A 14,478-nucleotide genomic window follows, 5' to 3' on the forward strand; every position below is an offset into this window, starting at 1 on the left:
TCATTTGGATATATCATATATTAATAACAACTTTAAGAAATTTTAGCATTAGCAATGAAATCTTTAATACATTCAAAAATGCAGAAGTATAACCATATTTTTTCAGTTCCAAATCTAAAATAAAAACAACATAAAAATAGGAGAAACACTTCTCCACATAGAAATGGATTTTTTCATCTCTTGAAGAAATTTGATAAACGTAATAGGAATTCTGGCTATGATATTTGTGGAAAATACCCACAAAATATATATTTGTGAATGAAGTAGGACATTTTTTTTCATTTTACTTGAGCTCAATACATTGCTGCTTTTGTTTCCACTTTTGTGTTTCCATATAAGAGAATGGAACAGCCCTAGAGGCTGACAGACAGTTATGTGGCATTTAACAACAGAGAAGGAGGCTCTGTCCGCCAAGAGTGGCAATAAGCTGACTGACTTCATGGAATACTAGAGGTGGGGAAATTACCTTGATGCTTTCTACTTGTGCTGATTTTTTCTTCTGCTGACACTTTTGATGTTCTGAAAGTCGCTTTGCTCACATCCTCTGCTACTGGTGTCAAAGCACACTCTCAATCTTCACATGCCAAAAGAGGAAGAAAACCTTATTTCAATGCCCAAAAGACTTAGCTCCTGTCAAAGACATTCATTTAACACTCACAGTTGGTCTATGGCAACTTGAAGATGTTGTCTTAAGAAGTAGGGCTGATAGGGGGTGGGGTGGAGAAGAAAAGGCCTGGCTTTCTAGGGAAATCTTGTGCTTACCAAATCCTGAAGGCATGCAATAAGAAGGGCTTGTACCCTCATGAATAGAGGGCAGTTTTGACTGTTACAAGGCCTGTGCTTCTTCAGGAAAAGGGGGTGGGGTTAAGCAAGCATAAGATCATTACAACTGGCTAAGAAAGGGGATATTCTAAAAACAATTAATAGTTTTTTTATTAGCAAAGCTTTCTCCGATAAAATTAACTGCCCTCAGTCTTGTTTCTTTTTTAGTTTTGGTCAGCTACAGCTAATACATTTCATAATAAGAAAAGTCATCACCATCATTAATTGCAGACTTTGAATCTTCTTAATGTTTCAAGTACTCTAAATATCGTACTGAAAACATAGCCATTCCTAAATATGTGTGGCAACTGAATTCTAATCTGCATAAAATAAGCATATAAAACTGGAAGTCATTTATAAAAAGGTAATCAAACGTTTTAGTAGAGATTTGCTATTTGGCTAAATGGCAGACAGATGACAAGCCACTCTTCTATTTACTCTGAACACACACACATCTATATTGCATACCCATCTCAGAGCATTTATTCATCTTCCACCCCTACCCCCACCACAATAGTCCTCTCTGATGGTCTCATTTGTTCCACCCTGAAATTCATCCCAGAACATGATGAAGTACACAAACTTAGTTTGATGAACTAATGAACAAACTTAGTTCATTGAGCCCTCTTTTCTTTCCTTAGGCTATTTTTAAAAACTGTGTCTTTTACACAATAAATCCTAATTCAGCCAATCCCAATTCATTCAAACAGCATCTGAATTTTAAAATTGGCTCCTTTTCAGACAATTAGCCAGAGTGCCAATTTCCCAGTCAAATAAAATCATTTTCCCATTAACATTTTTGGTTATATAATCTGCTATACAAATATAATACTATTAAAACTCAATGTGCAAATTAAGTCCCTAGAATATCTCAGTTGCTAATTTGGTCAGATAATTCCAAGCATACATTTTGCCGTCATTTAAATTGGAGATTTTTTTCTGCTGGCTGATTGCTTTCCAAGGGTGAGAATGTGGCTGAAGAGCCCAGTGCATGTCTCAGATTTTCCACACTTTGTACACATGGAAAGTGTCTTTGGGCTGGGACTCTCTCCTCTGTCTGTAGAGCATATTGTACTTGCAGCCCTGCCTTTCCTCCTTCTAGGCTGCCAGACACATTTGCCCAAAATGAGTCACTCAGTCTTTGATTTTTTGCATTTAAGTTTGGCCTGTCTGATGTTGTTTGCACAGCCATGCCACATTGTTAGAAGTTGCGATTCAGTGTGTCCTTGGAGCTTTTCTCCTGCCAGCCCAGCCTTCTTGCAGTGCCCTATTTCAGTTCACTGTTGAGCAGCTGACTCAGGGCCTTAAAGTGAACCACCCCCGATGTTTGCCCAGTTCCCATGCTTGCTGCTGTGCTGATCTTTGCTTCACAGCTACAGGCCCAGCTGGAGACATACTTTTAGTAATCTTGCTTTCCCATTTTTGTCACATATGTCTTGCAGGTGATGCGGGAAGCTGCCTGCGACATCTGTGACAGATCCAGACCTCCCAACCATATGGAAGGTTGGACAGTACCAAACATTTGATTGGATCCAGAGTTTGGTGCCACATTTACTGCCAACCTTCTAAAAGGCACACAGGCCATCTTGAGTTGGTTTCTAGTTCTTTGTTTCCCAGAGCTACAATTCAGAATAGTTTGATTTTCAACAATTTCAGTGATACACCACTATCACCTACAGATTACTGGTTACTGAGTGTACAAATTACATAATCACCTTAAGTCTCAGTTTCTTTATTTGTCAGATTATGATAATAATCATTTCTGCTCCATCTGCCAATGTAGGAGACACAGGTTCGATTCCTGTTCCAGGAAAATCTCCCATGCCGCAGATCAACTAAGGCCTGAACTGCAACTGCTAAGCCTGTGCTCTAGAGCCCACGACCCACAACTACTGAAGCCCTTGCGTCCTAGAACGCATGCTCTGCAGCAAAAGAACTCACAACAAGAAGAAGCCTGTGCTGTGCAACTATAAGGTGGCCTCTGCTCACTGCAGCTAGAAAAAGCCAGCACAGCAACAAAGACCCAGCACAGCCAAAAAAAAATTTTTTAATTTTTACAAGTTTATAAATCAAAATTTCTTTTTTCAACCCATCATTATTTTTAACTGTATTCATATTTAGAGAGCCTGAACATGGAATTATATATTTCTCTGAACTTCCTGAACTTTACTAACTGGAATTGTAAGGTTATCATATTTGGCTATATAATCATCTCACTATTTAAAATTCTAATATAAAAATATGATTTTCTCTCAAAGTTGATTTGACTTCTACTTTATGTAAAAGTTCTTATTCAAGAACAGTAGAATTTATCACACTGCTTTCTCACTCTTATGAGAAACTATGAGAGTAAAGACACACCAAATGTAATCAGAATTTTCGTATATAATAATGGGGCCATTTTTCACCACTGACTCTGCCATTGGACCAGCCCTATTATTGATAATAGGAAAGTTTAAGACACACTTTCCTTTTGGCCAGTCTGTGGATTCATACACACATATACAAAGTTACATATAAACATACTTTTTCAATGTCAAATGCTGCAAGTTATATGTTTCTTATAAAAAAGGTTTGGTCATCCACTTACGTATAAGCCTTTGTGTGTGTTAGTCACTCGGTCATGTCCAACTCTTTGCAACTCCATGAACTGTAGCCCACCAGGCTCCTCTGTCCATGGAATTCTCCAGGCAAGAATACTGGAGTTGCCATTTCCTTCTACAGGGGATCTTTCCAACACAGGGGCTGAACCTGCATCCCATATGTTGCAGGCGGATTCTTTACCATGTGAGCCACCAGGGAAGCCCCATTCATAAGTGCAAACAAATCAGTTTTGGTCATACCAATAATATTATATTACTTTAATTATTTTAACATTATATATAAAATATGGTTGATTATGACATATGCATATATGCATATGTGCCATTTGTATGTGTATATATGTGATTGCATATGTATGCTGCTAAGCTGCTGCAATCGTGTCCAACTCTGTGTGACCCCATAGACAGCGACCCACCAGGCTTCCCCGTCCCTGGGATTCTCCAGGCAAGAACACTGGAGTAGGTTGCCATTTCCTTCTCCAATTACATATGTATAAATATCTGCAAAAATTATTCATTATTCTTTGTCCTGATTTTTTCCTTTGTTGTTTCTTCCTTGGAATTACTGAGCACTTGATGTATTTTCATATTTTTTATTTACTAGGCTGTACAAATTATACATACTTATTTCTATGATTTCATTAATATGTATATTATTGTGCTTATTAAACTGAATAGTATCCAGTTTTCAAAATATTCATTAGAATTATTTATCTTTCTCAAAGGCTAACTTTTTAAAATCAGACCAGTAAGTCTATTGCAAAATATATTCTTCCTTGTGTTCTAAGAAGAACTCTATAACCATCATCCACGGACCACAAAAATAATATTGTAGATTTTTCTTTCTTGATAGCGTATTCCCTTTAGCTATCAAAAAAAAATGACTTTAGATTGGAAAAAGGCATGAAAACATCAACTGTGTCTTCAAAGCCTTCAGTTTCCTTCCTAGGAAGATATATTCCATGATCATTTTGCCCAACTTGTTCAATTATTTAACAAATCTTCATTGAATTCCTTTTTGTGACAGTCAATCTTCTGGCTGGACAGACAGGTGAATCTACCACAGTGGGAAGAAATTAGTCAGCTGACCCAGATTATGTTGACATATTGTGCCTAATAAATGATCGCATTGGGGGCAGGACTTCAGGTCTGAAGCCAAATTCTACTTAGGATGGTCAGATCCACTCAGTGCCTCCAACTGACCTCTAATTCAAGTCATTCTACAGAATTTCCCCAGGAGAATGCTGAAAGTCTACACAATCAGAAAGATTTATTTCAACTCTCTACCTGTGATTAGAAAGACTCAGAGTTGGCCGCTTAAAGAATGTGATGGGTCCTCATTCTGGAAGGTAGATGCATTGGTTATTAAGTATTTTTGTGTAAGGAACTTGAAAGTCAGGAAAGCAACACTTACCACAAGGAGATCTCTAGCTCTCTCCTGTTTTCAGGCATTCTTCATATCTATATGTTTTCATAGTCTTATTATTAAATAAATCCTATATCACCTTATTTTATCTGTCAGAATCTAATCAGCAAAGGCGATCACCATTGTAGAAACCATAGAAATACTTTAAGAAGTCAACATACCTCTAACTTAGACATATCAAGTCAACTTTCTACCAATTCAGTTCTACCTCCAGGCAGCTTTGATAAAACTTTTATAGGACTCCTTTGTGCCCCTAAATTTTTCTGTTCTAGGACAAATACATCTTTTTATTGCTCAGAGTTCTAGGTTTCCTCTGTTGTGTGCTTCCACACACATTAAGGACAATGGCAATAATCATAGTGACCAAATCTTCAAGATATATGTCTACTTCAACAGATGATCCTATTCACAAAGCAGAAATAGAGATACAGACATAGAGAACAAATGTATGGATACCAAGGGGAAAAAGGGGTGGATGGGGGAATTGGCAGATTGGGACTGATATATATATATACTATTGATACTAATGCATAAAATAGATAACTATTGAGAACATACTGCATAGCACAGGGAACTCTATTTGAAGTACTGTGGTGACCTGAATGGGAAGGAAGTCCAAAGGGGAGGGGATATATGTATATGTGTGGCTGATTAATTTTGCTGTAGAGTGGAAACTAACACAACAAATGAGAAAATAAGAGAAATTAAGGAAACAATTCCATTCACCATTGCAACTAAAAGAATAAAATACTTAGGAATATATCTACCTAAAGAAACTAAAGACTTATACATAGAAAACTATAAAACACTGATGAAAGAAATCAAAGAGGACACTAATAGATGGAGAAACATACCGTGTTCATGGATCGGAAGAATCAATATACTGAAAATGAGTATACTACCCAAAGCAATCTATAGATGCAATGCAATCCCTATCAAGCTACCAATGGTATTTTTCACAGAGCTAGAACAAATAATTTCACAATTTGTATGGAAATACAAAAAACCTCAAATAGCCAAAGCAATCTTGAGAAAGAAGAATGGAACTGGAGGAATTAACCTGCCTGACTTCAGGCTCTACTACAAAGCCACAGACATCAAGATAGTATGGTACTGGCACAAAGACAGATATATAGATCAATGGATCAAATATAGAAAGCCCAGAGATAAATCCATGCACATATGGACACCTTATCTTTGACAAAGGAGGCAAGAATATACAATGGATTAAAGACAATCTCTTTAACAAGTGGTGCTGGGAAAACTGGTCAACCACTTGTAAAAGAATGAAACTAGAACACTTTCTAACACCATACACAAAAATAAACTCAAGACGGACTAAATATCTAAACATAAGACCAGAAACTATAAAACTCTTAGAGGAGAACATAGGCAAAACACTCTCCAACATACATCACAACAGGATCCTCTATGACCCACCTCCCAGAATATTGGAAATAAAAGCAAAAATAAACAAATGGGACCTAATTAAAATTAAAAACTTCTGCACAACAAAGGAAACTATAAGCAAGGTGAAAAGACAGCCTTCAGAATGGGAGAAAATAATAGCAAATGAAGCAACTGACAAACAACTAATCTCAAAAATATACAAGCAACTCCTGCAGCTCAATTCCAGAAAAATAAATGATCCAAATCAAAAAATGGGCCAAAGAACTAAATAGACATTTCTCCAAAGAAGACATACAGATGGCTAACAAACACATGAAAAGATGCTCAACATCACTCATTATCAGAGAAATGCAAATCAAAACCACAATGAAGTACCATTTTACGCCAGTCAGAATAGCTGCAATCCAAAAGTCTACAAGCAATAAATGCTGGAGAGGGTGTGGAGAAAAGGGAACCCTCTTACACTGTTGGTGGGAATGCAAACTAGTACAGCCACTATGGAGAACAATGTGGAGATTCCTTAAAAAACTGGAAATAGAACTGCCTTATGATCCAGCAATCCCACTGCTGGGCATACACACTGAGGAAACCAGAATTGAAAGAGACACGTGTACCCCTATGTTCATTGCAGCACTGTTTATAATAGCCAGGACATGGAAGCAACCTAGATGTCCATCAGCAGATGAATGGATAAGAAAGCAGTGGTACATATACACAATGGAGTATTACTCAGCCATTAAAAAGAATTCATTTGAATCAGTTCTAATGAGGTGGATGAAACTGGAGCCTATTATACAGAGTGAAGTAAGCCAGAAAGAAAAACACCAATACAGTATACTAACGCATATATATGGAATTTAGAAAGATGGTAGCGACAACCCTGTATGCGAGACAGCAAAAGAGACACAGATGTATAGAACAGTCTTTTGGACTCGGTGGGAGAGGGATGGGGGGGATGATTTGGGAGAATGGCATGTATAATATCATATAAGAAATGAATTGCCAGTCCAGGTTCAATGCAGGATACAGGAAGCTTGGGGCTGGTGCACTGGGATGACCCAGAGGGATGGTACAGGGAGGGAGGTGGGAGGGGGGTTCAGGCTGGAGAACACATGTACACCCGTGGTGGATGCATGTTGATGTATGGCAAAACCAATACAATATTGTAAAGTAAAATAATAATAATAATAATAAAATTTAAAAAATAAAGCAACTATACTGTAATAAAAATTAATTAAAGAAACTGAAACATTTCTATAAAACTCAAACATTAAAAAAAAACCTAGTTTCTAATAGCAGTAGTATTCTCAGTTAGGGTCCTAAGAGCTTAAATATTAACAATGTCCTTGTAATTTTGACAATTTCTTAGTTCTCAAGGAAATGTCCATTATATCAAGGAGATATATATTATTATAAAGTACTTTGGGATCATTAAATAGGACACAGAGCAAAGGTATAAAGTGATATATGGAATTTAGAAAGATGGTAACAATAACCCAGTGTACGAGACAGCAAAAGAGACACTGATGTATAGAACAGTCTTATGGACTCTATGGGAGAGGGAGAGGGAGTGGGTGGGAAGATTTGGGAGAATGGCATTGAAACATGTAAAATATCATGTATGAAACGAGATGCCAGTCCAGGTTCGATGCACGATACTGGATGCTTGGGGCTAGTGCACTGGGACGACCCAGAGGGATGGTATGGGGAGGGAGGAGGGAGGAGGGTTCAGGATGGGGAACACATGTATACCTGTGGCGGATTCATTTTGATATTTGGCAAAACTAATACAATTATGTAAAGTTTAAAAATAAAATAAAATTTAAAAAAATAAATAAAAATAAAAACAAACACCAAAGATCTATACAGAACATAAATCAAAATTATTTATACAGAGTAAACTCAACAGAATCAACATTGTGTTTGAACTGTTATAGCAGTGCTCCATGAGATGTCCTTGTCTCCAGTGTGCATCCAGTCCTTTCTTCATGGACAGCTCCTACTCAGGTATAATAATTTATAGCAATTGTATATTTCATGCATATAAAATATAAAGTTCTAAGCTGACATCCCTAGTTCTGTACCATCACTCATTTCTAAGTAGAGAGGTTCCTCTCTACTTCATACTTCTTGTGCTCTTTCTTTAAGAATTAGTCAAAGTATTATTTCTATGATATAGAAATATATAGAAATATATCTGCTCCTTGCCAATACTTGTACCTTTCTACCACTTCTAAATCTTGTCAGAATATATTTTTCTACTTTCTAAGTAAACTTTTTATAGAAGTAAAATATGTCTCAGTTAGCTCAGGCTGCCATAACTAAATACCATAGACAGAGTGGGCTTAAAGAACAGACATTTATTTCCTCATAGTTCTGGAGGCCAGAATTCTGAGATGAGGGTTATCAGCCTATTGAGGTTCTAAAGAAGACTCTCTTCTGGATTGCAGATGCTGACTTTCTTGTCATGTCCTAACATGGCAGGGAGACACAGAAAGCCCTCTGGTCTCTTATGAGGATACTTATCCCATCCTGAGGCCACCACCCTCATGACCTCAATTAAACCCAATTATCTCCCTAACACCCCACCTCCAAATACGAACACATTGATGGTTAGGGTTCCAACATAAGAATTTTGAAGGAATACAATTGAGTCCATAATAAACATACATTCAGGAAAGTGAAAAAATCATAAGAATACATTTTGATTAACTATTTCAAAGTAAATATACCATGTGTCTTGCTTTTTTGAATTGTTTTGTGTCTTGCTTCTTTTGCTCAGTATTATGTTTGTGGGTTTCAACCATATACTAGTTTGCTCATTTTCTCTTATTTTATCAATATTTATCTTAAAATATTTACAAATACATCACACATCACAATTTGTTTATTCTATAGCACATAGGCATTTGCATTGTTTCCAATTAGAACTTATTATAATGTCTTTTTACTTTTACATACTTTGGTACACATATCATGCATTGTGAAAGTATATCTAGTTAGCACTAGATCATCTAGATCTAGATTGAATATGTTGAACCTTAGTAGACAATTTATTATCCCCAATATTTTAAGTTTTGCTGAAGCCTTTGTTCAGTTCAGTTCAGTCGCTCAGTCATGTCCGACTCTTTGCAACCCCATGGACTTCAGTATGCCAGGCTTCCCTGTACATCAGCAACTCCCAGAGCTTACTCAAACTCATGTCCATTGAGTTGGTGATGGCACCCAACCATCTCATCCTCTGTCATCCCCTTCTCCTCCCACCTTCAATCTTTCCCAGCATCAGGGTCTTTTCCAATGAATCAGTGCCTTAGGTTAAGAAAGTGCTTTTCTCTTCTGAGGTTACTAACAGTTTTTATCATTAATCAGTGTGAAATTTTAAATGTTTTCCTGCACCTTTTGTATATCATATGATTTTATCCTTTATATGGTTAATAGAGTAAAATACACAGTTTAATGTTTGAATATTGAACAACATTGCTTGAAATAAACATTTTTTGTTGTGTTTTAAAATTTTCATGTGTCGGTGGACTTTATGAGTGTACACTAGTTTAAAAATTTTTCTCTATCTTAATAAAGGATTGCTTTTTCTTATAAAGTACTTGTTAGTTTTGAGTATAAATTTTATGGTAGTCTCCTAAAATACATATTTATGAGATAGAAATTGTTCCATCTTTATCCACACTGGAAAAGTTTGTGTAAGGTTGTTATGTCTTTCTTTACGGTTAAGATTATCTAGGCCTAGAGTTTTCTTCTTAGGAGGGTTTTAAATTATAGGTTCAGTTTATTTAATAGATATAATACTATATATACATAATTATATTAGTTTTTATATCTAGTTTGATAAGTAGAAGTTTCCCAGGAATTTCAATTTCATATATACATGTTCAATTTTATTGACATAATGCTCATATTATTAAGATTGATCATTCATATTATCAGGATCTCTAATGATGTGCCTTTTTATGCTCCTAGTATTGGTACCTTATATCTTCTTTTTTTTTTTCCCTTGACCAATCTTGGAAAGCTATAAGTCCTAGTATTCTTTCCAAAGAACCAACCCCTGGCTGTGCTGACTTTGCAATTTTGCATTTGTTTATTACATTATTAATTTTGGTTCATATTGCAATTATTTATTTACTGCTACTTTCTTTGCATTTGGACTTCCCTGGTGGCTCAAACAGTAAAGTGTCTGTCTACAGTGTGAGAGATCTGGGTTCAATCCCTGGGTTGGGAAGATTCCCTGGAGAAGGAAACGGCAACCCACTCAGGTACTATTGCCTTGAAAATCCCATGGACGGAAGAGCTTGGTGCAGGCTACTGTCCATGGGGTCACAAAGAGTCGGGCATGACTGAGCAACTTCACTTTCTTTACTTTTCTTTCTTTCTTTCTTTGCATTTAGTTACTTTATTTTTCAAGTCTCCTGAGATGGCTACCAAGGATATTGATTTTCAGATTTTTTTGTATATATGCATTTTATTGCTATGTATTTCTCTCTAAGCAGGGTTTGGATTCATCGAATAGGCTTTGTTTGTTTTTTTCTTGCCACATTGCACAACTTGAAAAATCTTAGTTACCCAACCAGGGATTTAACCCAGGCCCTCACAGTGCAAGTATGGAATCCTAACCTCTGGATTCCCAGAGAATTCCCACATCCAATAGATTTTAATATATTATTCTCATTATTGCTCAAATCACAAAATTCCCTTCATATTTTCTCTGACTCATAGTTTAGAGGCATAGTGCATAATTCCAAACATCTGGGTCTTTTCTCATTATATCTTTTGTAAATAAATTTAACCTTGATTTCACCATGGCTAGAGAACACATTTTAAGTTCAGTTCTTTGAAAAATGTATTGAAACTGCTTCATTGAAATATGTACATTTTGCTTTTGGGGATTCAACATTTTAAATAGATTAATTAAGTAATACTGTGAATTGTGGTTTTCATATCTTCTACTGTTATATTAATTTCTTAGCTCCTTACTTTATCAGTTTGAGAAGTGGGTTTAATCTCCAAATATGATTCTGAAATACTGTATTCTGGTTATAATCCTTTTAGTTTGTGCTTTGTCTATATTAATGCTATATTATTATCTGTATATAAATTTAGAAATATTTTATTTTCCTAGTGGATCCTTTAATCACTATGAAATCTTATTCTTTAGAAACATATACTGCCTTGAAGTCCACAATCTTTTTATTAGAATAATTATAATCGGTTTTTAATACATGCCTTCTGCCTTTTTTGTTCTTTTATTTATTGTGTGTCTCTTAAGGACTACATATTATAGCATTTTTGTTTCCTATAATGACATTTGTCTTTTAATTAAATCTGTTTATCCTTAATAAAATTATTAATATATTTGAATATGAACTTACCAGGTTACATTTGCTTTGTGTTTATCCATTTTGTTGTTGCTATTTTTCTTTCTTGTTTTTTTGAGCTAAGCATTTTTTATTACCCTGTTTTCTCTTCTATTAGTTACACATTGTTTAAACATTTCTTTGAGAGATTACCAAAGATATTACCAGCAAATGTTTTAACTATAAATTAATAGCTCTCTGTGAAGAAGGCTGAGTGCCGAAGAATAGATGCTTTTGAACTGTGGTGTTGGAGAAGATTCTTGAGAGTCCCTTGGACTGCAAGAAGATCCAACCAGTCCATTCTGAAGGAGATCAGCCCTAGGATTTCTTTGGAAGGAATGATGCTAAAGCTGAAACTCCAGTACTTTGGCCACCTCATGCGAAGAGTTGACTCACTGGAAAAGACTCTGATGCTGGGAGGGATTGGGGGCAGGAGGAGAAGGGGATGACAGAGGATGAGATGGCTGGATGGCATCACTGACTCGATGGACGTGAGCCTGGGTGAACTCTGGGAGTTGGTGCTGGACAGGGAGGCCTGGCGTGCTGCGATTCATGGGGTCGCAGAGAGTCGGACACGACTGAGCAACTGAACTGACTGAACTGACCTTCTGGAAATAAACAAATACTTAGAACAGGTTCTTAGAAAAGGTTCATACAAGGTTAACTTAATCCTTCCTCCATGTGTGTTATCATTCTAATGTGTTATATAGAGTGCATACATTTGTTGTATACAACGTTTTAAAATAACCACATTTTCATCATTTTCATTGCACTTTAATCCTTTATACATCTTTGCCCTTTTTTCCTGATAATATTTACCTTCTACCTAAAGAATCCCTTTAGTATTTCTTTCAGTGTAGGTCTGCTGATTCCCAAGAGGCTTGTTCTATAGTCTAGTATATGGTATAGAAATTAGGACAATTTAATAGATTTATTCTTTAAGTTTTCTACATACTTATACATGTTTTAATTGTTTCATCAATTACTATATTGTCAGTTAACTATGGACTTGAATGACAATTTGTATGATAATCAATAGGGTTAGGTTTAGTCTAACAATTTGCTTTTCATTTTCTATTTTTTCCATATGGTTTTGTTTTTTCTTCCCTTTCTTTCTTTTCTTCAAATATTTTTATATTGAGTGATTAACTTCAGTGATTTTTTTTTAAGCACACTTGGCTGTACACATTTAAACACCCATTCATTCAACAAATAATACAGTGACTACCCCACCACATACCAGTTTCAGTACCATGTAGTGGGGAATACAGAGTGATTATGATAGATATTGCCCACTTAGACAATCTCCCATCAAATATTTACACTTGTTTTCAGTGACTTTATTTTAAAATTCTATAATTTTCATCTGATTCCTATTTATTGAGTCCATTCTGTGTGAAGTACTCCAGGGAATTTTTATTTTCTTAAAAGCATTAATTGCATATACTTTAAAATCTTGTATCCTAAATTTCAGTATTTCATGATCTGTGGCTCTTTTTGATTTGTTTATTTCTTTCTGGAATTTTGTTCATTTTTCTTCTATCTGCTAGGATGTGTATTTTTTTTTGCCAGTTGAATTTCAGATATAAAGATTTAAAGGCTCTGTATCATGTTATATTTTTCCAGGCAGGCAGTTTGAGAACAGATCATCTAGTTAGTTAAGTGTGAGATGATTTGAGACTGGGTTTCAAAATTTGTGAGATCTGGTCTATTTCTGATTTGCCCGTACCCCTAGAACATAGACTTCCTGGATTCTCAACTCTAAATCTAGATTTTTTTTTCAAGGTCCCTTCTCCTTGGCAGGACTTGATCTCCTATTTTTGTTCCTCAGCACTATGAAACTGCAAAAATCTCTGCTTATTTTTCTTGATTTCTTGGACTCCCATCTTACAATGTTTAGGAACTGGCAAATCTCTCAAGGACAATAGTGGCAGAGAATGTCAATTTTGCCTCAATATGTTTTCCTTTTTCTAAGATCTTAGCCCTTCAAAACCTTCCTACTTCGGTTTCTCTACAAGGCCCTCAGTCAGTTACTTTTTATATGTTCTATAGCTTTTATATTGTTCTCCAAGCAAAGGTTCTCCTGAAAATAAGATATTTTATCATAGTTCAAGAAAAAAAAAATCAGTATATCTCTAATAGCCTTTCAAGTTTTAATAAAATGATTTATATATTTCTCTTATATCCATTACTAGATTATGAATTTCTTATAGGCAAAGACTCTGACTCATTATCTTTGATTGTTCAAGGGACTGAGATAGAGTCAGCTGTCAGTTACATCTCTTATTTCTTATTTCTCTCCAAAAAAATGTTTGCACTATTTCTGAATTACTTATACCCCTCCCATATATCTCTCTACCTACTACTTTCTGGATTGCTAGTATCATCCTTCCATTTATCTTCTGATCACCTTAAAAAACTACTGTAAAATACTTCAGAATTATTTTCTTTCCTGATACTAACCAGATATGATCCTAACATTATCTATCATATATCAGTAAACATATTCCTAATGCCCTGGATACTTTAAGAGAAAAGTAAGTATACGGCCCCGCCTCAAACAGACTGTGAGGCCCTTGACAGCAAAAGCTGTCCCTTTCACTTAGTATATATCCCCTTAGGAAGTGGGTTCAGCACCAGGTAAAACAATGGCAGTTTGAGAAATATGGTCTTGGTCATCTGCAAACCTAAGAGATTAATTTGAGTTAACCCAGAAAGTTAATTTTATGTTTAAGTACATCTAAGCATGGAAATTCACAGTAAACAAGCTTTTAATCAACACTCACACATAGTAAAAATATAAATGTACACATGGAGAGTAACATATCAGTATCACTGTTGACCCATA

The 14,478-nt window shown here is 35.6% G+C and overlaps 1 long non-coding RNA gene across 1 annotated transcript in view; it reads right to left on the reverse strand.

Moving 5' to 3' along the window:
* Window positions 1-223: 223 nt before the first annotated feature.
* The window catches only part of LOC139184827 (uncharacterized), a 108,275-nt gene continuing 94,020 nt past the window's right edge, over window positions 224-14,478 (reverse strand). The window contains exon 3 of the long non-coding RNA XR_011568341.1: window positions 224-574. This is a non-coding gene — a long non-coding RNA (uncharacterized lncRNA). The remainder of the gene's footprint in view (window positions 575-14,478) is intronic.

This window comes from Bos indicus, chromosome 9 (assembly GCF_029378745.1).
Source record: "Bos indicus isolate NIAB-ARS_2022 breed Sahiwal x Tharparkar chromosome 9, NIAB-ARS_B.indTharparkar_mat_pri_1.0, whole genome shotgun sequence".
Taxonomy (NCBI): Eukaryota; Metazoa; Chordata; class Mammalia; order Artiodactyla; family Bovidae; genus Bos; species Bos indicus.